Genomic DNA, 25,599 nt, shown 5'->3' with positions numbered 1-25,599 from the left:
GTCACTGCAAAGACAAAAGAGATCAAATTATGTATCAGAAGATTCCTCCAAGATACTGAAAATAACAGAGCAGTATCAGCTGTTCAGCAAGACAGAGGTGTTCTTTGCATCTATACTGTTGCCATGGTTTCAGACCGGAGAAAATTCAAAATGGCTCCAGATCATACGATGAGAGATGATCCAGTTGGCCAATGACACAGAGCAAGGATTTAATGCGATCAAGAGCGAGATGTCAGGGGGATGACCCTCCAGAACTGTCTATTAATGCCCATGGAGGGGGGAGGGTTTGTAAAATAAATAAATAAAATTACAATGAAGTCAGATAGTCTTGCTGCACGTACACACCCCCAAACAATGCATGAAATGGGTCCCTGTCACACCGCATAGGGGCCCTACACAGGCTTAATGGAAAGTGAAGGAGGAATTGAAGCAGAAGATTGGTTCAATGCCTAGTTCTCTTGGGTGCTATCATGGATGGAAGCAGTGGTGAAGATTTTGGTCCCTATCGTGATACTCTTGTTGGTGATGTTCCGCACGTGCCAAATGATCTTTCAATACAGAATGAAAACACTGCACAAATAGCACACTGATGATGGTTTCAATTGAGGCAAGTAGTGCACCTCGTGGTACAAAAGATGGGGGGGCTCAAACAGATGATCCGACCAAGCCTGATTTTGTAAGGATTGCGAGATCCATAAATCCCCCAGGAAATGTGACCACACCCCCACCAGATCCATAAAATTACACAGAACACTGGGTTGATTTTTCAAGTGATGGGTGTGTATTTATCTTACAAGAAAACCAGAGCAGTATGCCCAGGAAGGGGAAAGTTTGTGCGATGTGTATAGAGTCTGGGTACCAAAAGGAGGGAACCTGAGGGCACAAGAAGCAGCAATACTGGTAGCAGAGTTAGTTAATGTAGGATTAACTTAAGGGGGCACGGTTGGGATGCATATTCAGGTCACCTGCCCCCCCCCAAAGTGATTCAGGCGGAGGAAGATGTACTAAGGATACATGGTGATGTAGAAGGGTGGCTGTAGGGGGTAGGGGATGCCCAGTCGGGGCTAGAGAACATCTTAGCATGCAGTAATGAAGGGTAGGTGTGCCACTTTCGCTTTGTGACAATTAGTACTGAACTATCGCCATTTTAAGATTGAAGCCTAGGATGGCCAGGCTCTAGCAGTGGCACATCTTAGTATTCTGGCATCCAGACACGCTCCCCATCTCCGATTCCAGCCCAGGCGCCAGATGAAAAGGCCTTCACCCAAATAGATACAACCCTTTCTAGTTGTATAAGCCTGCCGCGTGAGACAATGGGATGAATTTAAATAGCCAAGCGTGAGCAGGGCTGCGCCTGTCCCTGAAGGATAATCTCCTGAGAGCAAGGGCAGAGGTCCCGAGCTGCCAAAATAGCCCCATTTAGATTTAGGGCCCGGTGGCCCCATGATACCAGTCAATCTATTTGAACTACCAGATGCCCACCATTAGAACTCTTAAATCCCTCACATGGTGACTATTGTGGTCCCGGCAGAGCCCAGGTGAAGGTCTGGGAGGGGGCGGCTGCCAAAAGGGGGAGCACGGCGCAGGAGGTTTCGTGGTTTGTACTACGAGGTGCACAGGGTGAGGATAACACACCTAGGTCAGTGTCAGAGAGGCATGGTGGGGGCGCCTTTGTGTCTGGGATCCAAACAAGCGCTTCACATTTTAGAGGGCCAGGTTGACCTCAGGAGTATCCACTGAGCTCATGTAAGACTACCAGGTGCACATCAAACGAGTTGTTCATGGGGAGAAAAGCATTCCCAATTAGGGATCAAATCACATCTCTGGGACCTAATAGTAGCATGACCAGAGGCCACGTGGAAGGGGATTGACTAGTAATGATGACCAACACTTGGCACCCTGTGTGGTCCATACATAGGGGAGAGCCAATGAGCTTGGGAAATTAGTACCGTATATTGCTTGCACCATGTGTGACAACTGCAAAAAAATGTAATGCTCTAACTTGAACTAACCAGTCGAAAGAACGTTACAAGGGGTAAGTAACTTGTTCTTCGAATGGATTGTGTCCTCCCACATATTCCTCATCTTTGACAAACTCCCAAAGCAGTGTTATGTTTTGTGGGAGGGAGAAGAATTGAAATTCATATATTTTCATCGAAAGAATGAAGGACTGCCTTGCCAAAAGAACCATCCGGGCCAAGGGAGTAATCGAGGGAATAATGTTTGGTGAACGTGTGTATGGAAGACCACGTTGCTGCTTCACAAATAGTTTTTATTGGTACACCCCTCTGAAGGGCCATAGATGTAGACATGCCCCTGGTGGAATGAGCTCTTAAACCTTCAGGATGGTCTTTACCTGCAAGCCTGTAACATTCTGATATTGTGAGAATCATCCATCTAGACAAGGTCTGAGGAATACGTGGGAGGACACAAACCATTCAAAGTTTGTATACAATAGGAGGAGGCAAGGAAGATTGCCCACACGGGGTAAGGGATCCACAATTGAGAAACCAGAGAAAAGGGGTCTGGGACCCACAAACAAAAAGCCACTGTAAAGGGGTCAGGGTCCCAGCTGGACATGTCTAGAGGTTCCGGGTACTACGTCCTCCTGACCCAGTCCAGAGCAATCGGGATCATGGACTTCCCTAACTTCCTCAACCTCCTCAACCTCCTGATGACATGAGGAATGACTGGGATGGGTGGAAACGCGTACAGGAGTGGAAAAGCCCAGTCCATCATGAATGTGTCTCCAAGAGCAGCTTGCTGAGGAAATTCCCTGGAGCAGAATAGGGTGCTTTTCCCGTTGATACTGGACGCAAATAGATCCACTTGAGGGGTCCCCCCAAAGGGCGAAGATCTCTAGAAGGACTTCCAGAGTGAACTCCCACTCGTGGGAGACCATGCTCTGCCTTAACAGAGCATCCACCGTCATGTTCTCTTCGCCAAATAGGTGAACAGCTGAGAGAAGCTGCTTTGTAGCGCCCAAAAGCATAGCCACTGTGCTGTCTGTCATAATCCTGTATGGAAGGAAAAAAAGGCCATCAGCGCCAGTCTGATTGCCCTCAACTCTAAAGGACTTGTGTAGTCTGGATTCTGAAGGGGATCAAACACCGCTGATCGCAAAATCGCTCATGTGAGCTCCCCATCCCGTGAGGGAAAAATCTGACAACTCCTCTCCGGCCTGAGTTGGCAAAAGATTTTCCATATTATCACATTCTCCTCACAGGCCCACCACAGGAGATCCTGTGCTACCTTGCTCAGGACCTGAAGAAGGTCCATCATCCTGCCCGATAATTGTGACCATTGGGATCTGATGGCCCACTGGAGGTACCTCTTCCTTAGGTGGCCTTCTGGCACCAAGAAACTGCAGGATACCATGAGGCTCAGAAACCTCAAGAAATCGAAAGCTAGTAGATGTTGAGCATTTTGAATGAAACCTCGTCTCCATCTGCAAGATATGCAGCACCTTCAACTCAGGGGGGGGGGAGGCTTCCCCGAAGAGTCCAGGACGGCTGCAATGAATTCTGGGAAGAGGTTGGAGAAGCCCAGTTTGGGGAGAGAGTGGCAGGAGCTGTTGAGATGTTCCAAAGCTTGTTCGGGAGAACTGTAATCCAATCCCCGGGCTATGAGAGGGGGAGGTCCCCCTTCACTGCCCGGGGGTTGGATTACCTTCAATTTCACGTTGGCATATCTGCTCCTAGGAAGGGACGCCTGAGCCCAGGGAGGAGTGCAGGACAGTCCCCCCTACATGTGATGCGCCGCCCCTCTAATTGGGGTGGGGGTGCAGAGGTGCAACCCCTTCACATTAGAAAAATCCCCAGCGGTTTAGGGGGCCCCTCTGCCCCTGCTAAAGGGCAGCCTGCCATTTTGAATTATTTTCTTTGTTTACTAAACTTGCCTTAGCGCAGAGGGGCACATTGGTGTGCCAATCTGGCCCCGGGGTGCCTAAACCTTACTGCCCCACCCACTGGGGGGCCTGTCCCACAATTTTTGGGGTCCCTCTGCCCCCTCACCCGAAATAGGTGGTAGGGGTACATCATGTAGGCCTGCCTGGAGGCAGATATCTGCCCATAGGAAGGGGCAAATGGGGTTTCACTGGGGGGGTGAGGTTCAGTAGGCCACCAGGGATGACTTGCAAGGGGGGGGGGGGCATGTTTGAAAATGATTTGTTTTTGCTGGTGTGACCGTAGGTAACACATGTGTTTTGTTTTGTTTACAGCTTTTTCAACGCGAACAGCTGCAACGTTATGCGAGTACTGCTTTTTTATTATTCTTTGGTTAGGGCCCACTGTCAGTGGGGTGGGTGAGACTGGGCTGGCTTGTTGGTGGTGTGGGTGGGAATGGGCCGTCTGGGCCGATATGTTGGTGGGCTGGGACACAATTGCAGGGGCAGGCCACAAATTGCCCCCATGCCAGCAGAACATTGGTGTTTCCCTGGGAGCGGATCCCTCCCATGTGGTTTGTCCGTCTGCAAGCCCAGGCTCCACCTCTGGCTGTGCTATGTTACAGATGTCACCCCCGGGGAGGAATGGGGATCCTGCCGGGGCTCCCTGGAGCTGCTGCTCTGCTTAGGGGACGGTACACCCACATGGTACATGGATGTCCAAGGCCAGGGATCTCACCTCCAATCGTCCTGGAGTTGCGGCTGGGCTGCATTACAGCTTTTCCCTTCGGGGAGGTATTGGCACACTGCTCGGACTTCCTGGTGGGGAGAAGCTGTAACGCAGGGCAGCCAGGGCTCCAGCAAAGTCGGCGGTAATATCCCTGGTCTTGGGCCCTCTTCTCCCATGTGGGTCTTTGCAGGGGGTTCTGGGTAATACATTCTGGGCCGATTTGCGTAAGTCAGACCTCTGTGGATTCCCACGGGTGTCTTTTCAGAAATGCATGGGGTTCCCCGTTTTCCTTGCTGGCTTCGACACCCTAGGCCCAAATCTGTAGGTTGCCCACATGAACAAAATGTGCTGTGCCGAAAGGCTTGGGGTTACCAGTGGGTTACTGTTTTCCTTTTGTGCCCCTGGTAGGTGCACCCACACATGTGAGGTACCGTTTTCATCGGGACACGTGTGGGGACGCGGGAAGGTAGGCCATGTGTTGTTGTCCCTGTGTTTCAGTGGGTGGCCAGAGCAAAATGTCTGAGAATGGTCTTCATTTCCAGCCAATTTCAGAGACATTTCCTTGTGTCCACTCACCGAAACAAGTCGCCAACAACAGATGTTATACCTTCTCGCGTTCCCACAGGTGTCCCCGACGAAAACGCTACCTCACATGTGCGGGTGCACCTACCGGGGCACAAAAGGAAAAGGGTAACCCACTGGTAACCCCAAGCATTTCACCACAGCACATTTTATTCATGTGGGCAACCTACGGATTTGGGCCTAGGGTGTCGAAGCCAGCAAGGCAAACAGGGAACCCCATGCACTTCCCAAAAGAGGACACCCGTGGGAACGCACACCGATTTGCGCAAGTCAAACCTCTGCAGATTACCACGGGTGTCCTCTTTTCGGAAATGCTTGGGGTTCCCGGTTTTCCTTGGTAGCTTGGACACCCGAGGCCCATATCTGTATGTTGTGCCCGTCTGGAAAAAGTGTAAAATTTAGCTGTCAGAACAGACTTGGGGCTAGGGGTCTTTTAGGCTTTCGCCTTGACGCCCAGGTAGGTGGACCCACACATGTGAGGTACCGTTTACATCAGGACACCTGTGGGAACGCGGGAAGGTATGACATTTGTTGTGCTTGTGTGGTTTTCATACAGTTTTGATCCATTTGCTGGTGCCCTTTGTCACACAACCCTTTCATTTCCCAAATGTGCCCTACATTTAGTCGCTGCTTTAGGCACCATACACTTTTGTAACATGCTCAAGTCACCTACCCTTGAAAAGGTCTGCCTGTGCTCTTTCAAAAAATGTATGCTTGCCCTTCCTCACCACATCGGTCTTCCTGATTTACACATGCTAAGTATGTCTGTTCAGGCCGTAAGCATAAAATTCCTGTGTACCATGGCTCAGTGTTTGGCTTGTGGTATTGCTTGTTTTGTGAAACATTACAAAATGTGTGCTTTCCTAACTGCAAGAGTCGGGGGAATGTAGCGGAGCATGGTTTTTCTCAAAATTCATAGAAGCCATTGCCATACCATGCCAACCATGTCCACCACATACCTTTTTTTTTGTCATTTTCCTGCTTTTCCCCCAATCAATGGCATTTTCCCCCTACCTAGTTGTTGCCTGACCTGCGCAAATCACCCCTTCCTAAACTTGGGATTTTCTCTACTTTTCAGAAATGTATGCCTTTCTGTCCTCCAATTCGGCGTTCCTACCTTTTTCTTCCATTCCGTCCATGCATGTCCAAATGGCAAAAATGGCCAAAATCGCCTACCTCTCACAAAACGGTTGATAACCACATCAAAACATTTTTTTTCGTTTCCACTCAACCTGTTCTTGAAAGCCAGGAAATTGGGGAATTCAGCACAGCAAACCATTTGTTCCTAGCTCTTACAAGGAAAAAACCACAGGCTTCTTTGTACATCATTTTATTGGCATTTTTTGAAAAAAACACATTTTCGCCCTTTTTGCTTATTTTTTCTCACCCCCCTACAGCAACCTAGGATCTCTGGGTGGAGTTACGACCGCCTACATGTGGGGAAAAAAGGGGCCAAATTTGGCCGAGATATCTCATGTAAATAAAAAGTTACAAGGGATTGAATGGCGACATACCGAAATCGCCAAAAAAGGCATTGGCAATGGGGTTAAAAACGCATGGCAGTTAAAGGGTTAAGTAGTTCATGATTGGTCTCCCAATCACCCCTAACATCTTGTTTCCAACATTATAAAACTCAACCACTTGTAGGGACTGTTCATTAAAATTAATTTCATATGTGATTTATTTATTTTTTAATTTGTAAAGCGCACTACAGCACAAGGGCATCGAGGCGCTGTTGCAAGAAAATGTTTTAGCTACAGGTATCCTTGCTAAAGGTTACAGATGGCAAAGGCTTTACAAAAAAACAAAAATGAGGTGCACCAAATGCATGGTTAGTTGCGAGTTACAAATAGAAACTTGGCAAACAGCAGAAGGCAGTACGGCCATTCGAGCCCATTTATACAAACAACATGGTTTTGATAGTCAATGTGATGTTGAGATGTGTCTTAGGCTCATGATTGGTTGGCTACTAAATTGGGGATTTAATCGTCAAGGAGAGGCCATGCCTCGGTACGCTGAATGAAACTGCAACATTTTCACAGTCTCTGTATTTTGAAAAAAGTGGCCCCATTTCGGGGATGTAGTGAGGGTGAATTGCTAGATTTTCAACCATGTACATGAAACGTTCTACTGTCGAATCGTTGGAATTACCACGGACGTGGAGGATAATCCTCTCCACCAGGCGAATGAAGGAGGTACAATTACTGCCGGTGGTAAATGCATTAGCATAAGTGTTATTTATCACTATCAGTGCTGCCAGGTTGCCTTCCATAATATTTAATTTCACTACCACGAATAGAATGGACCCTCACTTCAGCATTCTCACTGGGATGGTCATATGTTGCTGGCTGTGTGTCTTCCCTAATGTGGCATTAGATATGTTTGGCTGTGTGTGAGGAATCAGAAGGTGAAATGGAAAGCATGAGCATGTATGGGACCTCCTCGTTTAGCTCGGATTTCCAGGAATCTGGTATCAATCATAGGGTTCTATAGTCAGTGGACATTTTCTAGGGTTGCTGAAAAAAATACACTGCAAATCAATTGATCCTGGGGGTTTGGTTCAAATTCATAGGTTTGTAAAGCTACTAGGGGGTAGCTCATAGGACAGACGAGGTTAAAGCATCAGGTGACTAAACGTCACTGTGCTACAGCAGTCCAACAACTCTGTGCTTCCTCAGCCATGTCCATGTCCCCAGGGTCGCGCAGAAAAGCAGTGGGACGGAAGCCTTGGGTGAGCCAGGTGAACGCATGAATGTGGTTCTCATCTCCCATGCTCAAGGTGGTTTTGGCTTTTGTTGGAGGCTGCCCTACCGGTTCCTGTGCCTGAGACCGGTCAAGAAATGCGCAGTGGAAAGCAAAAGTGTGGCTTTGCCAATGCTTGCTATTAGCATGCTGCCTCCTCTTGTTTTCAGTGCAGGGTGTGGTTCACTGATGTCATCAGTGAGATCATCAATGACATTTGTGATGTCATCTTTCATGTCCTGGGTGCTAGTCTTAGCAGTGCACGTTGGTGGTGCGAGTTATGGTTGCATAGCTTACCATAACTGGCACATTTCTGGGTTTTTTAGGTTGACTTGTAACAATAACGTCCCTTTAACAGTTTTTTTTCCAGTGAATTTCATGGGTTTTTACAAGTGCACCCTAATTTGCTACAACTTACTAATATCATACTTAACCCAAATATAGCAACTTATTTCTCAAATTTAGAAAGTTTCACATTACAACTCTGCCATTCCCCACCTTCTAGCATCATTTTTAACACTTCTATACACTTTGGCAACTTTTTCGACTGTTTGCTTGCCGACGTCATCCCAGACTTTCACGTGACTACGCACGGCACGATGACGTGTTCGCTAAAGTGTCTGCACTTCAAAATGTACCCTTGCACAGCTCCTAGACCTATTCTTACTCATTAACCATTAACAATCATGCACACAGCACATACTTGGAAGAATATTAGCTAAACTGCTATTTATCTTTAAAATGGCATCAGCTATTGTCATTCCTCCTCCCCAAGAGCCACCACCAGCTGGAGGACATACACAACAAAAGAACCAAGAAGATGAGGTAGAGGGAAGTGCCTACCTCTAGCACCAAGAGAGAATCATGGGTGTGGCAGTTCTTTACCACTGTTGGGAACGTACCAAAGGCTAAAGCTACCAAAGTGAAATGCACTGAGTGCACTCAGTCGTGGATTACCTGGACAGTACTCTTACGGTACCACCTCCATGCACCGCCACACCAAATATCTCAGAAAGGTTGTTCCTTTCTTAGGAAGTAGTAGGCTGTCTTCCTCCACCTCATCTTCCTCAACCAATACTGTAACCACACAACCTACTTCTGTGGGAAACAAAATCCCACCAGCTGCCTTGCAAGCGATAAGAGACTGTTGATCCATATCTTTCGAAGAAAACAGTACTTTGTATATACTGCAACACACCACTCTGCAGGCGGGAGCAATTTCAAAGTGCTTTTGAAGCTGTAATCAAGAAACATGAGAACCACTGCCCCCTAATTTAGATGTAACACACACGCAACATCTTCCCCTGTCCACCTGCCCCTCCATATCTGTTTGGTGCCATTTCCCTCCAACCTTACTTTCTGACCTCTCCTGCAAAAAAAACACCAAAAAAAAAAAAAAGGTCCCTTTAGAAACCACATTTCACAGTTAAAAGTTAGAACAAAAAAAAAATCTTAAAGACTCCATCTACTTTACATTTCTCAGTAGCTCAGTAAAGTAGATACTCAATAAGGTTCTCCAACATTTCAAATTTTGCATTTTGTGTTATCCTAATGGAAAATTGTATACTAGAGAAACATATAAAAGGACAAATATTTTCTGTCGCAAATACTTTTTCTCTAGCATACAATAAGGACCATAATCATCGACGGACCTTTATAACTATCTGCGGTCTTCACAGTCCACTTTCCAGGCCATTCATCATTAAAAGACCCGGATGGCACGTGCACACCATCGCACAGGGCAGCCCTTCCACCCTTTTTAATTTTATATTTGTAACACTCCAATTACTACTTTCAAATAGTCATACATCCATCCACCAACACTTTAAAAAACTGTACATAGAACCCTATGACCATTTTAAGCTTCCACACACCAAATGCCACTTAATCTTCTACAAAACGTTTGCATCTGCATTTCACTTACTTACAAACTGTACAGTCCTCTTATAAATGCATTGTGCAGTGAGAGAAGTGCATAAATGGAAGGGGATGTGCAGATGGGCAAGTGCTCATGAGAACCCAGGAGAGAAATGTCAAGGAATGCCAAGGTGGGACGCTACTGGCCAACTACTAGAGAAGAGGAGGCCCAAGGATGGGATGCATTTTACCCAAAACATCCCTGCATTTTACCCAAAACATCCCTTTAACAAAGGGGTTTCTGTCAATTTCATAGGGTTTTATAAGTGAATATTTTTCCTGGTGTTACATCACTGTATATACGTTATTAATAATTCCTCTTCATATATATTAAAGAAATATAAACCTTAAGAAACATTTTTTGCAACACATATGTATGTCTGTTAGGCAAGATTGTATGCAGTAACCATGTGTGAGACTGCACCTGCCTTGTCCTCTTGCCAACAAGTAACCCAATCTTTGGTATAAGTATGTACTACACAAGTTGGTAGAGTGACCGAGCAGCCAGGCTTATCTCAAGAGGGGTCAGTATGAGATGTAGGGTTGCAACACAGAGTTTCACAGTGGCAAGTATCCAAATAACACTTATACTCAAGGTTTCTTGATTGAATCATTCTTCATTAAAACCGTCGGTTTTAAAATAAGCCTTCTTTAGAATGGAGCAAATATTTAACACTTAAATCTACTTCAAAATACACTCTCAGTTACAATAAATCAGTAGGGACACAGACACTTCCTACACCCCGAGGACACAGTGGGCATTGATACATCACTGGTACATTTAATGCAATACTGAGTTTGATGTCAAAAAGAAAAAGAGGTTAGGGGAGGAACCAGTGGGTAACAAGTTTCTCAAACAGGTAAGCACTTTTGAACTCCCCAATGCAATGTAGATTAACCCTTTTCCAGCTATACAAGTAAGGTATGTATGACTTTTTGGAGGCATAGTTAAAACACAAAGTCAGAGGTTAAAAGACTCTTCAGAGAGCCAAGACAGCCAATGTCAATTGAGCAAAGTCTAGGGGAGCTGAGACACTTCTTGAAGGTAAGTGAAAATGTCTTGGACAATGTTATAGAGAGTTTTGTTGAAAAATAAATCACTGTTGGGCCACAATCTGGGAGGCTTGTGAAAGGCAAAGCTGCCAGCACCTCTGCAAAGGCAGCAAATGCAAGCCTCAACTGAGAGCAAGCAAGCTACACAACTCAGTTCACAGTACCAGGTCTGAAGAAATTGGTTGCAGCTGGCTTCTGTTTCTGTTTTAAGGCCTCAGTTGTGGGGACAAGAGGGAGGATGTCTGGGGACTCCTGCACTACGATTTGAAGGTCGGCAGCAGCAATGGGCAAAGTTTAGATCAGCGGCACTTCGCGGTTTCAGCTTCTCACAAATAGCACCACCATGGTTCTCGAATATCTTGTGGGCTTTCCTTGCTTCTGGGGTCCAGCACTCTGTTGAGGTGGCTCAAGCTTGGTTAGTCCTGCTTCGAGGGAGTCTGGAGGATCTTCCTGGAGCTCGGGTCCGACTTAAAAACTATGCTCAATTCTGGTGTTCCTGTCCCCTGGCACTCGGTTCCTGCAGCAGCATTGGAAGTACAGCCAGCAGAGAGGATTTCCAGTCGAGTTCGTTTTGGGGGTCGATTGGTCGCACCAACCCAAGGGGAGAAGTTGTCCTTTGCAGGGCTTCTCTAGTCGAGGCAAATTCAGAGCTTCAGCACTGCAGCAGGGCTTCACTGGGCAAACCAACGGTCCAGGAGTTGCAGCAAGCTTCTCTTCCAAGTTCTTCTTCGGATTCCTTCGTCCAGTGGTCAATTTTGCCTTCCTTGCAAAAGACCTCGCCTTTTATGAAAGTCTCTCCCATTCATTCACAGCCTAGCTGTCACTCAAACAGCAGGGTAGCTGTCCTCCAAGCACAGCCAGTCGGCCAATCACCTGTGGGTGCACTCCTGTAACCAAGGAGACTAAGCAGAGGGAGTTTCGGAAACCTCCCTCGCTTCCTGCCCTGCCAGAAACGCTGGAGTCAGAGGTGTGCTTCAGCAGTAAACCCTGCCAAAGACTAAACAAATAAAAAGGGACCAAACCTGGTTTGGCGGACAGAGTAAATCTCAAGAAGGACCTTTCTAACGAGAAATGGCCGAAAAAAGAAGACCGGGCCATTTTGACTAAATGGGCACCCATGGGCGCTATACTGGAGCTGCGAACGCAGCCCGCGGCGAACACGCACAATGGTAGGAAAAAGTAAACCACTGCCACCAGCCATTAATTGTAGAAAGGGCAACGTAAAAATGTTACATGAAAAAGTAGACAAAGGGGATACTATGCAAGATAGTGTGTGCTGGATCTACAAAGTTACAAAAGATAAGTAAAGACAATGTCACTTTACTGCTCCTGGAAACAGTAGTTTATCCAAGATAACATATTTAAACCTTTCGGAAATCTAAAGGACTTCCCTGTGTCACTGCATTGAAGGTGCTGTGTGTCACAATGTAAAATGATGATGCCTATGGAGTGTGTCAGACTCCAAAAACAAAGAATACAGAATCCAAATTCGAGAACAACACATGGGTGAGAAAAAGGGCTCACTCACTCCAAGGTTAAAATTAAAAAGTCCCAAAGTCCAGCAAAAGAGCTGGGGGTCTCTAAGGAGGGAGGAATTTAGCACTGTAATGAGAATTCTCCCTAAAATCCTTTATCAGCAGCGCATGCTGGGGATGCAAATGGTCGTTCAATTGCCTACGGCATAAGGCTCAACCATAACACCAGCCCAACCAAACCACTCCTATTATTCACTGCACCTACCCAGCATCCTAGCTCAGTGTCTACTATCATGGCTTGCAGCCATGGCCAGTCTCCAAATCCATGGGCATCGGCCATCCTGCATTCTCCAATAAGCAAATCAGAGTACACATTTGTGTTTGCCGAGGGCCAGGCCCACTACCCAGACACCAAATGTTTATCACTAGTTTTTCTACTTACATTCTTACACTTTGGAAAAATAAAACACAAGACATATTTCCAAAAACATGCTTTTAGGTCCTTGCTAATGCTCATCGCGCAAGTTTGTTGTAATCTAGTCCACCACTGCAGGCTGTAACCACAAGCAGAATATTATTTTCCCATTCTAACATACCACTTTGTCCATGCTGCATGCCCCAATAAGCAAATTACAGTACACATTTCTCCCTGCTGACGGCCAGGCCCATTGCCCAGACACCAATATTATATCACTGTTTTGTGTACTTACATTTTCACACTTTCAAACAAATAAAATACAGGACATATTTGCAAAACCATGCTTTGAACTTCTTGCTGACCCTCCGTGTGCATATTTGCTGCAATCCCATCCAGCATTTCAACCTGTACCCACAAGCAGAATTGTTTTTCCCCCATTCAAACCTATCCCAACTTCGAAAATCTTTACCACATATCCAGTTCCTGGTGGCCATGCCCACTTTAACCCCATTACTAGTCCCCGTGGTCATGGCCAGTATCCAGATTGTCCGGGTCATGGCCGCCATGACCCGGACAATCTAGCCACTGCCCATAGCTACAGGCTATACCTCAGTCACCAAAAGGTATACCACTTTTTAGTACCTACATTGTGACACTTTTCAAAAAATAAAATATGTACACATTTGCAAAACCATGCTTTCAGGTCCTTGCCAATGCTCCTTGCATGTGTTTGCTGCAAATTGGCCCATGTTTTAAGTGTCAAAATGTACGTAGATAAAATAGTCATAACTTAGCCCACACTTGATAAAATCCTTTCAGACTTTGCACAAACATTCAAGGTTGGGTCTATAATCTTTCTGAAAACGTTTCTACAAATTCGTCAAACTGCAACAAAGTTATAAACCATCTAAAAATGCTGAGACTCCACCTCTAATTTTACCCCCTCTTGACAAAATCCCACCAAACTCTGCAAAAAAATAAATAAAAAAATAAAGAATTCATATCTAGGTCTAAAATCTTTTTGCAAATGTTTGTCCACATTCGTCAAATGGCACAACATTTATAAACCTTTCAAATATTTTGGGACCGCCCCCACTCTAATTTTGTTCGCTCCACACATTCCAAAATTTCATCCAGTTTCAATGAGTGGCGACAAAGTTATAAGCCATCCAAAAACTGCTTTTCACCAACTAACGTTAAAAACAGGCATAGATGCCCCCGAACATCCCAGGTGTTCGCGAACATCACAGAACTGCCCCAGACATCAGGACTGTTCGGGTATGTGGGAGTTGAAACAGTACCCGTTTTTTGGGCTTTTGTAAGGCCATATCCCATCCCATCCCATCCTCATGCCCCCTTGCCTCCCCAGAGATTGTTTCATTAGTTCAATGTTTTTTTAATATGTCTTTACGGCGCTGTGAGCAGACACCGGCCGCTGTGCGCAAATCGAACATGGTGGGCATTTCCAAAAATCTAACGCACCTCATATTTCTTATTGACCAATCAGCGGGCGCATCTGATGTCTGTGGACATCACGTCGCCTTCTAGACCAATCGGAAGCCCGTCCGCGGCGCAAACAGGGAAGTGAATCCCGAACCCAGATATCATCAATTTGTTTTTGGCTACTTTTTGGCCTTTAAAAAAAAAAAACAAAAAAAAAAAAAAGCTACTGGCTGGCCTTGCACCAAATTTACAAAAGCATACTTTTGGGACCAACCCGCTGCTCCTGCCGCAAATATTGTGAAAATCCAATAGGCGAAGTTATAAGCTGGCCAAAAAGTACTCTTCCTATGGGTTGAGCAACTTCACCATAACTACAGGCCTGCTACCGCAGGCTCTATAATATGGGATACATTACTCACGTAATCGTATTTCTGATAATTGTATCTGCTCAGATCCACATGCTATGCATAGGCCGACATCCAGTGGTAGCCACGGAGTATTACATTTTTTTGTTTTCGAAACAAAAAGGGACGTCGACGGGGCGTGCCAGTAATACTATCCATAGGGTGACGTCCACTCTAATCATGGTCCTTCACACACTGAGGTCCCTCAGATTTTTTTTGTTTCTGGCATTAAGTAGCATGAAGTATAATGGTATTACAGATGTAATAAAGCAGATAAGAGTATATAAAGCCAGAATACATCTATGCACCTTCTACTCCACAGGGGAGAAAGGGTGGGCGCATGTGAATCTAAGCAGATACAAGCATCAGAAATATGATTACGGTGAGTGATGTATCCCTTCAGAGGCATGCGGATCTGCTTAAATCACATGCTATGCATAGATTAGCGAGCAGTGTCTGGAGAAGGTGGTGGGTTTGTTGTAAGAAGGTACAGCGTCAAAAAGATGTTTTAGCACTGCTTGTCCCACCTGTGCATCTGCTTTACAATGTGCGTGTCAGGATCCCAACAAAGAATACAGATCACATTCAGAAACACTAGGGAAGCAAGGAACTTCATATCAATCAGTGGGTCAACAGTGGCGTCAAGCCTAATGCAAAAGGCATTTGCCTCACTCTTAGCATTGCACCCATAGGCTCATTGCACTTACATTGGTTTTCCCTACACTCAACATGGCTGCCACAAAGTCCATAGTTAACTCGCAATGCATGCTACACCTGTTGCAGAGGGAGCTACTTAAGCCCTGCCTCCGCTGTAGCGCTCGCTTCGCGTCTTCTCCGCTGACAGTGGGTAACGCTACCAGCGATCTCCTGAAAGAAACTGCCAATAGAAAAACGAGTTAAAAGATATACATTTCCAGAGCAAATAAACAGAATACCAGTATAATTGTAAAGACTTACCAAACCAAAGTTTTTCCGAAGCTTTTCCTCAGTCCGCCGTTATTCTCGTACTCTCCGCATCTTCTGTCAGAAGTTCCGTAACAGCCGCAGCATTTCTTCTCTCGGCAGCCTTCGTTCGCGGTCGCAGTGCCTTCATTCAAAAGTTTTCCTCAGCAGCCTCTGCATCGTCCGAAGGTATTATCATCAGTTTTTTTCCAAAGACCTGCAAAACAAAGGTATTTAGTGAATGAATGAACTTGTGAAAAGCAAAGACAGAAGAAGTTACATATGTGCTTACCTGAAGTCCCAGCAAGGCTTTTATTCGCTCAATTATTACAGCGCTTGTCACTGAAGGCAGCTATTACTCCGTTTCGATGAACTTGCGTTATTTAACGATTCCTCAAACAGAGTATAGTTGCAGCCATACCGCAGCATCTGCCCCTTTTCTGGGAACCCCTGCAAAAATAAAGGCGTATTTTAGTAAGAGCTCTCCAAGGTAGGGACAACTAAAAATCTGATGTACTGTACATAAATATATTCTCACCATAAGACTTAGCCAAGATACCTCTAGAAGAGGATAGGACATCATTCAGTTAAGAATCTGCCGACACCACAGCCCCTCAGATTAAAAGTTATCAACCCAAAGCGCCCCTGTAGAATAGGATGGAGAGCTCCACAAAACATAAGCACATGTGAGAAGGGAGGGTTTATTTCAAAAGGTACACTGCACCACAGTTTGTTTGCAGAATGGGAATTACAGTAGTTCTATTGTTATAATTGTTGTTTCCACAGAATAAGAGCCCAGATAACAGGTCCTCTAGCTGAAAAGGCATTACGCTCCCGTGGAGTCCCAAGGTAAGCGTTACAGTGGGTCAATGCAGTAGTGCTGAGTAAAAGTATGAATGGACCTCCATGTAGCTGCTTTACAAATGGCGTCCAGCGGGATGATTGCAATAAATGCCAAAGTAGCTCCTGTACCACTGGTAGAGCAAGCCCTTTATGTGAAAGGCAGAGTCTTGTTTGATAGAGAGTAGCAGAGTTGTATGCATTTGACTATCAATCTGGAGACAGTTTTTTGAAACGTGATCACCTTCCCTGCCAGGTGCTACAGAGACAAACAGTTGGTCTTTTTTTCGTAGCGGTTTTGTCTTGTTTACATTGTAAAGAACCACCCTGCTTACATCTAGTGCATGGAGTTTTTTCTCAGCTGAGCTTGAAGGGTTCTGAAAGAAAGCTGGTAGTTTATTTGACTGGTTGACATGAAACTTCGATGAAAACCTAGGGTGCGTTCTTAGCATCAACTTGTCTTTGTGGAGACCAAAGAAAGGAACGAACACTGACAAAGCTTTTAGTTCACCGACTCTTCTTATGGAGGCGATAGCCATCAGAAAAGCTGTTTGATATGTACAGTGTTTAAGGCTGGATTTGTGCATAGGCTCAAAGGGTGGGGGGAGGGTTCTATGACCTTTGCGAGTACCACATTTAGGTCCCATTCTGGAAGCGGGTTTGAGATGGGCGTGGGTAAAGTCTCTTTACTCCTTCCATGAAAAGCGTTAATGACAGGGACTTTCCACCAGGACACCTTGCTTTGAGAAGTGGTGTACGCTGATAGAGCCGCTAGGTGAACCTTGATGGAGCTAAACACTAGGCCGGAGTCTAGTAAGTGGAGCATGTAATAAAGAATGTGTGATGGAGTACATTCGATCAGGTTTACATTTTTTGACTGGCACCATATTACAAATCTTCTCCATTTGTTAAAAAAACAGTGTCTGGTGTTTGGTTTGCGTGTCTCCTGAGAATTTCCATACACCTTTTGATTGGTTCGCACATCGTCAGTTTGTGCAGAAACCAAGGTTGTCTCGCCCACATAGGAGCAACGAGGATTAGTGTCACTTGTTCTTGGTGCATTTTGTTCATCAACCCGCTCAGTATCAGTGTTGGTGGAAACGCATAGGCACATTTCCCTGACCAATTCATCCACAGGGCATTCCCCTTGGATTAATTTTGGGGAAACCTGGACGCAAAGTCTGGGCATAGTTTGTTTTGGCTTGTGGCGGACAAGTCTAAAGGGGGATAGCCCCAGAGGGATAAGAACTCGTCTAAGATGCTTTTGTCAACCTGCCACTTGTGCTCTTTGGGTAGAGGATCTCTGCTTAATGAGTCTGCCAGAGAATTGAGTCCCCCTGGAACATGTTGCGACGTTAGGAACATGCCCCACTTGAGTGCCCACTTCAAATTATATGTGCTAGGCTGGAGAGACTTGGAGAGTGTGTGCCCCCTGCTTGTTTAGTAAAACATGGCAGTGATGCTGTCCATGAGGACTTGTACTGTCTGACCCGACAGGTGCACTTGGAAAGCTTGTAGGGCCTTGAGCACTGCTAGCAGTTCCAGAATGTTTATGTGATTTTGGGCTGTGATTTGAGTCCACAGGCCATGCGCTGTGTGGTGAAGGTAATGGGCTCCCCACCCAGTGAGTGATGCGTCTGTGGTGACAACTGCTTGCACTGTAGGGTTGTGAAAAGGTTTCTTTGTCCACCAGCATAGCACTTGAACTAGGGTTAGCAAAACAACCACTAGATAGTCCCACTGACCGCTTGCCTGAGATCACTGTTTCGCTAACCACTCTTGCATTAGGCGCATGCGTAACCGTGTGTGCGGGACCAGGTAAATGCATGAAGCCATCATCCAGAGCAAGCGCATTGGTTTGCGTACGGTTATGTGCCGACCGGCTAGATACTAAGGTATTTGCAGCAGTAGGTTTTGCACTCTTTCGTTTGACAGAAAGACTAGACCCTCATCTGTATTTATGAACGCTCTTAATAACGGTTTTATCTTGCTTGGAATGAGACTTGATTTTTTCTCGTTGATTGAGAATCCCAATTGGAACAGAAGATTGATTGTTCTCTGGGTATTTTGCTTGCAAATTTGGAGGGATTCCCCCGTTATCAGCCAGTCGACCAGATAAGGGTACACTGGGATTGATTCTCTGCGTATGCATCTTTCATATTCAAGGTTGCCATGTAGTCCCTCTGTTTTAGCAGTGGGATTACTTCCTGTAGCGTTGTCATGCAGAATTTTTGGGGCTCGACATAGGTGTCCGCAGGGCGCATATCTAGGACAGGGCGCATTGTTGGGTCTTTTTTCGCCATTGAATAAATGCTATTGTTCACATGGTTTGCCGGGACGATTTTTCTGCCATCCTTTAGTAGCAGTGCTTTGACTTCTTCTAACAGGATGCATTGTTTTTCCTGTGAAGTCGGTCTTTTTCTTAGCGGATGGTTAGCTAGTGTTTGAATTAGCTCTATGCAATACCCCCACCGCCACGGTGGAAAGTACCCACTTGTCTGACAGGATTCCCTCACATGCGTGGGTAAAGTGAGAAATAAGACCTCCTGCTAGGGTGGCATGGGATGGAACCTGTAGCGGGTGGTCATTGCTTAGGAGGATCAGCCCCTACTTCTAGACCTTCTTTGGCCTCTTTGAAAACCCTGTTGGGAGGACTGCCCTTGTGAAGAAGCCCAGGACGTACTTTGCCCACCCTGGTTGTAGTTAAAGGACCGCTTGGAGTGTTGTCATCTAAACCAGCATGTGTTTGAACCTACCCTATGGGCAAAGGGTTTGTTAGTGAGTTGACCCAGGGATTTGACGGTATCACACTCCTTTGTGCTTTTAAGTGCACCTTCAACTGCTTTGCCAAATAAAGTGTTGGGATCAATGGGCATCTTTAATCCAATTTGAATTGCGGTTGACGGAGCAATGCGTGGAGTTTGATTAGCATGCCTTCTGCCACAATTTGCCCCACATGGTCAGCTGCGTCTAGGTTACTTGTAAGGATGCAGCTTACTACCCGTCTCGCTTCAGCGATGGTGTGAGAGTTTTGTTTTTAGGGGCTCTGTGACCAAGTCTATTGGTTGTGTGATCTCATCCCACTTGAGGCAATTGAGGGAGGGTAATAGTGTAGTAGTATTGTTAGTTATTCTCGTTTGATAGGCCCTGAGGAAGCTACCTTCCTGCCAGGGTGTAGATCTTTTTGCTCGCCTTGTCAGGATGGGCTTCGGCAGAGGCTACAGGGGTTTCCGCCCTTTTTCTTGTGGTGGGGACTACCAGAAAGTTGGGCTTTAGTTGTCCCCCAATGTAGAAGGGGTCTGAAGGGGCTGGTCTAAACATTTTCGATGCATGGGTTGAATGCCTGGGTCATATTGGGGGTGAGTAGTGAGGGCTGAATACGCCTCTGGACTGATTGAAGCAAAGGAATAAACTGTGCTGCAGATTTTCTATCCCCAAGGATGTCCTCCACAAAGTCTTTATCCACTTGATCCTCCTGGGTATCTATCTTAAAGTGCTCTGCAGCCTTTAAGAGTAGGTCATTGTACTGCAGTTGGTTGTCTACTGGGGAGTCAGCCACTGGTGGGTCGGTGTGGTCTGGGGATTGGCTGATGTAAACGTCATCATCATAGTTGGTCTAAGTCTCCTGTGTCCCCTTGGTCCTCTGGGTCTGTGTATGAGCCAGGGTCCTGTGAGCCTTGATTGTCATAATATGTTTCTTGACCTAGGTCCTGAAATGACAAGGTGGTAGCCTGCATGGTGTCCAGACAGGCTTTTTTGGGTGTGGCCTGTTTGCTTGCTGCCTCGCTCTGCAGGGGCCCTGAAGGTTGTAGAGTTGTTCAGGGTGTTCACAGAAGTTTATAAAACTGGACATGCTTCTCATGACCATCACATTTTTCTGGGGTCCATTGAGAGGAGCTTGGCAACACAGAGGGAGCAGGTGGAGGTTCTGGGACAGGGGTCTGCTTATGATGCATAGCCCCTGAAAGGGTGCCCTCAGGGGTAGAGTAATCCCTACTTTTCGTACCTTGTGACTTTGTAAGTTGGGGCATCGAAGATTTAGTTTTTCGAGGTTCTGGCCTTTAGTAGGCTGCCGGGAACATGTTTTTTAATACATTTTCTGTAGAGCTTTTTCCTGGAGCCGTCAACGCACCTTTCGACGCCCAGTCACCGGAACCCGAGGAATTCCCAGATTTATACATGGTGTCAGAAACTGACTAACATCTGCTTCGGGGGCCTGTCATGTGGTGATTGCAACTGCGATGGCCCAGAGGACAGGGAATGTTCAGACCTTCCCTTCGACACCGATTTATCGGCCTATGACGTGGTTGACTTTCGGCCATGGGGGATGTGCTTGGTGTGAACTGGTGTTGCTTGAGCCGCTGGGTGTCGTCCCCATAGCAGAAAAGCTGGCCTGCCTGTGGGGTCAGGGGCTCGCACACGGGAATCGGCTGGATACCAATCGCCCTCTGTGTCACTTACGACGCCGATGCTGCCATCGCTGGAGGCTCCGTCGACGTCCATGGCGACATTGGCCCGAGTGGCCTGGTGGGCCCAACATTTAGTCTTGCGGTCCTTTGGCCTGAACAATTTGCAAGAAGTGCACTGTTTTTCTGCGTGATCCCGAGCGAGGCAAAGGTCACACACTCGTGTGGACCCTTTCAGGGAAACTTTCTGTTACAGCAAGGGCAGAATTTAAAAAGGAGTGATCTCCATTGTGTATAGAGATGGCAGCCTGGCGAAATAAATGGGAGTATAGGGAGATATGCATTCTCTAAGAGAGACTGGAATATGAACCTCCCCCTGATAACCCTTGAAAGGCCACAGGCAAAGGTTTGTCGATACGGGAGTCGCTGTAGTCGACGGATTGTCTTGTCCTTGAAGCCATTGCCGGAGATATTGCGCTATACAGTTGTCGAAATTACAGGAAGGAAAACAAAGTTGAAACTTTTACTAAGTAATGGCGGCAGCCTAGAAGGAACTCCGCAATATGCGACCGACTACGATGGCGCAGAAAAACAATCTGAGGGACCTCGACGTGTGCAGGACCATGGGTACAGTGGATGTCACACTAGGGAATAGTATTACTGGTATATCCTGTCCATTAATATACTCCGCATATTAATGGCCACTAGCTAGGACTTTAGCCATGGCCACGGACTACAGCTTTCAATGTTGCCCACTGTATATTTTAAAACAGTGATGGGCTACTAGGCATGGCTTTTAACCAATCACATTGGTATTTTTTTAACACTAACCGACTACTAGCTATGGCCTTTGGTGCTGGCCAGTGACCCCAGCCTTTGTTATGGCCAAGTCCACAGCCTAAATTGTTATTAAGGTAATCAAACTTTTCATGAGCTAACTTATAAATGATGTTAGGTCTAATTCCATTATTGATGTAATCAGTTATATACAATGTAATTAGTGTTGTCACCAGGGATGTGATCTGTGATGTCATTATTGTGGTCCTAGGCTGTGAAACAGGAGGCGTGAAGTTAAGGTAGCTTGAGATGAGTTTCAGCAGTTTGGTGTGAATAGTTCTCACCTTAACGTCCCTGCAACTAAAGCTTTTTTCCTTGAATTTCAAGGATTTTGTTATTGCATAGATTTTCCCAGGCCACTAGCATGGTCTTCGGCTATGATCAGTGTGCATGGCCTTTGGCCTTGCCCACTGTCCATTTTAAAAACGCTACCAGACCACGGCACAGCCACTCTATATTTTAAAACACTTTCAACCCATTGCTCAAAGACGTTCATCAATCACAAACTGATTTTGTCCTGTTTTGACAGTGGTACTGTTATGTATAAAAGATTGCAGGCTTTGGGAACTGGAAACAAATTACTGCCTGCAAGAATAACATCTGCCCAGATACTTTCTGCACCCATAGCAAAAATCAAAAGCTGGCATTCATGAATATATGCACGGTAAGCAAACATATATCTTAAAGTGAAATATACAAATGTAGTTCATTTGACCTTCCTCTTATAAGAAAGTGTGCAAGACTAAATAGCATTGGACTTTAAAAAAAAAAAAAAGTAATGATAACCAGAAAAATAACCTGACACAGCAAATATTGCAATAAATATGCTGGCAAAGTATAAAAGGTGCTCACCTTTTAAACCCAGCAATCTGTCATTAAATATTACCTGGAAAACAAAATCCTAATATGAAACAAGTGCTTGTGGCCTTGTGAGTAAGCATCTGCACTCGAAACATGACAGCCTGAGTCAAATTCTGGTAGCTAAATACATGAGCAAGCTTGCCAAACTCAAAATAAACCAAGGGGATGTGTCCGCCTTCTTAAGAAAAGTTTCACTTTCCACCCAAATGTATCCTTTACTTGTGCCCTGAAAAGCAGCCACAATTAGGAGAAAATAATTGGACTAGTGTCGAGGATTGAAAGTTCTCTTGCCACTTAGTGGGCATATACTCAGGACTTACTTGCCCTCTCATCATTTCCCCTCCTCACCCCTATGTCTGGCTTTCAACAATACTCTGCTTTATAAAGAGAACTTTAAAATTACACGTACCATAGTGTCACTCAAATATATAAATTCTTATAGAACTATGTTAGGCAGAAAGTGTACAATTGTGGCCTTATTTCCCCCCATCTTGACTCAGACTAAAATACCAGAATTCAATTCAGTAAAAGGCAAAAAAATGGTCTCCGAGTGCAAAACATTCAAGGACTGACAGAAGCACGGTTTAAAAGAAATGATGTGGATGCTATATGTTACGAGTTATTTTAAACTAAGAAAGCACATGGTATTCAGGACTGTGGACTGTCTCCCATCCATGCAGTAACCGGGCCAACCCTGCTTAGTTTCAAAGCGAGGAAGGATCCAGCCCCCTTAGGCCATGTTTCTCCAAGTAGTTTTGTAAAATGGGCTCCTTTATAGGGCAACATGGCCTTAGGGGGCTGACCCCTTCCTCGCTTTGAAGCTAAACAGGGTTTGTCCCAGTTACTGCAGGGATGGGAAACTCACGGTTGCTGTAAAAAAATGTTTTGATTAATTACTGGGAGACTACAAATACCAGAATGCAATTCAGCAAAAGGCAAAAAATTGTCACAGAGTGCAAACTTTAAAAGACTGACAGTAGCACGGTTAAAAGAAAAAGAAAGATTTGGATGTCCATTTGGTCACCCATCCATGCAGTAACCAGGACTCACCCTTCTTATCTTCAAAGTGAGACTGACCCTGCTGCGCTTCAAAGAAAGCAACGGCCCGAAAGGAACGGTCCATTTCTCTAAGTGATCTTTAACTTTGGCTCATTTATCGGGCAACATGGCCTGAAGCGGCTGGCCCCTTCCTCACATTGAAGCTAAGCAGGGGGCCAGTCCTAGTTACTGCATGGATGGGAAACCTGGATGGCAATCATGTCACTGACCATGGCATTTGACGATGGCCACTGATTTTTCACCCCTGACGTAACTATAGCTGTAAAAATATAGTTTTTAAAAAAAAAAAACGTCCTGTAACCGTGCGTACTGAACTACACATACACTTGGCTATCCATAGTCCTTTGCAGCATCGACTATAGCTGCGAATATCAGAAAAACGTCAAAAACAAATGCTTTCAGGCTCTCACCAAGTGCCCTCTGATCTGTGCCAGCTGCCCCCACGCCCCAGATGGTCTCATCTACCATGCCCTCTCCCTTCCTCCCAAAACACACACAGTTTCTGTGACGCAGTTTGCTTTGAGATGTCAGCTATTCGTGGCTATAGCCGAAGCTACAGAAAGCTTCATGTTGCACACTCAGTACCTAGACCCCCTCCAACTTACAAATTTCACTTGGTACCCTCTAGCCACCCCCTCCCCCACCTCTAGCCTAATGGGATTTGCATGTTTTTTGACATGCAAATAGTTGTTTAACTGCGTTTCATTTTCCCATTTCCTTGGCTATAACCTTGAATATCTCTTGCATCGAGAGAAAAATGAGGTGGCGGCTTTTTCATTTCTGAAAAGCATTATCCTGCAATGCACCATGGGAGATATAACTATCAATTTTTGAGAATGGGGAAACCCCTTCTCTGTCAAATATTTAAATAACTACTGCACGGAATAACCCCAAACCATGCATTGGATCGAGAGCCAACGCTTTGTGCCCGAGTTGTTTCGGACCTGGTCCAAATCAGTCCAAACCGTACCTTGTTTGTATATGGGAAAACGAATGGGAAGTAGGCCACAACTTTGTAAAACACATTTTTCTTGTCTTCTTAATAACTTTCTTATTTTTTAACAGATCTTTACGAAACTTTGCAGTTTGGGGTGGGGGCTGGGAGGCACAGGTCCCTGTGATCTAAGCAGATTCCACAAGCCTCAGAAATATATATATATATAATACATTACTCACCGTAATCATATTTCTGCTTAGATTCACATGCTGTGCATAGGCCGACATCTAGTGGAAGCCAGTAATACTATCCCTAGTGTCTCGTCCACAGTACCCATGATCCCTCACGCGTGCAGGACCCTCAGATTGTATTTTTTCTGACATGAGGTAGCATGAGGAGTAGCGCGAGTACAGAGTATCCAAGCAGATAAGAGATGAGACTACAAGCATCCATGCACCTTCTCTCAGAGGGGAGGAAGGGCGGGCGCATGTGAATCTAAGCAGATACAAGCATCAGAAATACGATTACGGTGAGTAATGTATCCCTTCTGAGGCTTGTGGAATCTGCTTAGATCACATGCTGTGCATAGATTAGCGAGCAGTGCTAGAAGGAGGTGGGATGTGAGAACGGTCATGAGCAAATAAATGTCTTAGAACCGCTTGAGTATCTGTCTTGGAATGAGTGTCAATGCAGTAGTGCGGAGTATGTTATGTTATTTCAACTTCAGGCATCATGGCGCTAGAGAGGAAGACTCCTTGGTAAAGGAAGACTGGTGGAAAAGCCAGGGGCTAAAATAGATTAGTTTTCAAAGCTCTTCTAAAGCAAAAGTGGTTAGAAGTAGCCTTGAGTAACGGAGGGAGGTTGTTCCAAAGTTTGGCCGCGGCAATAGAGAAAGCTCTGCTCCCGAGCCTTTCCTGGTTGAACCTAGGGACGATGAGTAGATTAGAAGTAGCGGAGCAGAGATCCCGGTCCGGGGAGTGTCGGAAAATTTAGACTGCAAGAATTCAGCTCCATGGCCATGAATGGCCCGATGGACGATACACAGTGATTTAAAGTGAATTCGCTGAGAC

At 45.7% G+C, this 25,599-nt stretch overlaps 1 protein-coding gene across 6 annotated transcripts in view; it reads right to left on the bottom strand.

Annotated features, from left to right (window-relative positions):
* Window positions 1-25,599, bottom strand: part of ANAPC10 (anaphase promoting complex subunit 10) — a 529,205-nt gene that overhangs the window by 237,954 nt on the left and 265,652 nt on the right. The window contains exons 5-7 of one of the 6 annotated variants that reach the window (XR_011282252.1): window positions 15,882-16,039; window positions 15,605-15,806; window positions 15,355-15,524 (exon numbers count right to left, since the gene is read on the bottom strand). The exons of the other annotated variants lie outside the window; for them this stretch is intronic. The gene's annotated coding sequence lies outside the window, so the exon portion shown is untranslated. The remainder of the gene's footprint in view (window positions 1-15,354; window positions 15,525-15,604; window positions 15,807-15,881; window positions 16,040-25,599) is intronic. 6 annotated transcript variants of the gene reach the window in all.

Source organism: Ambystoma mexicanum, chromosome 6q, assembly GCF_040938575.1.
Source record: "Ambystoma mexicanum isolate Mex_15411 chromosome 6q, UKY_AmexF1_1, whole genome shotgun sequence".
In the NCBI taxonomy this organism is placed as follows: Eukaryota; Metazoa; Chordata; class Amphibia; order Caudata; family Ambystomatidae; genus Ambystoma; species Ambystoma mexicanum.
This window is presented reverse-complemented; position numbering and strand designations above follow the sequence as displayed.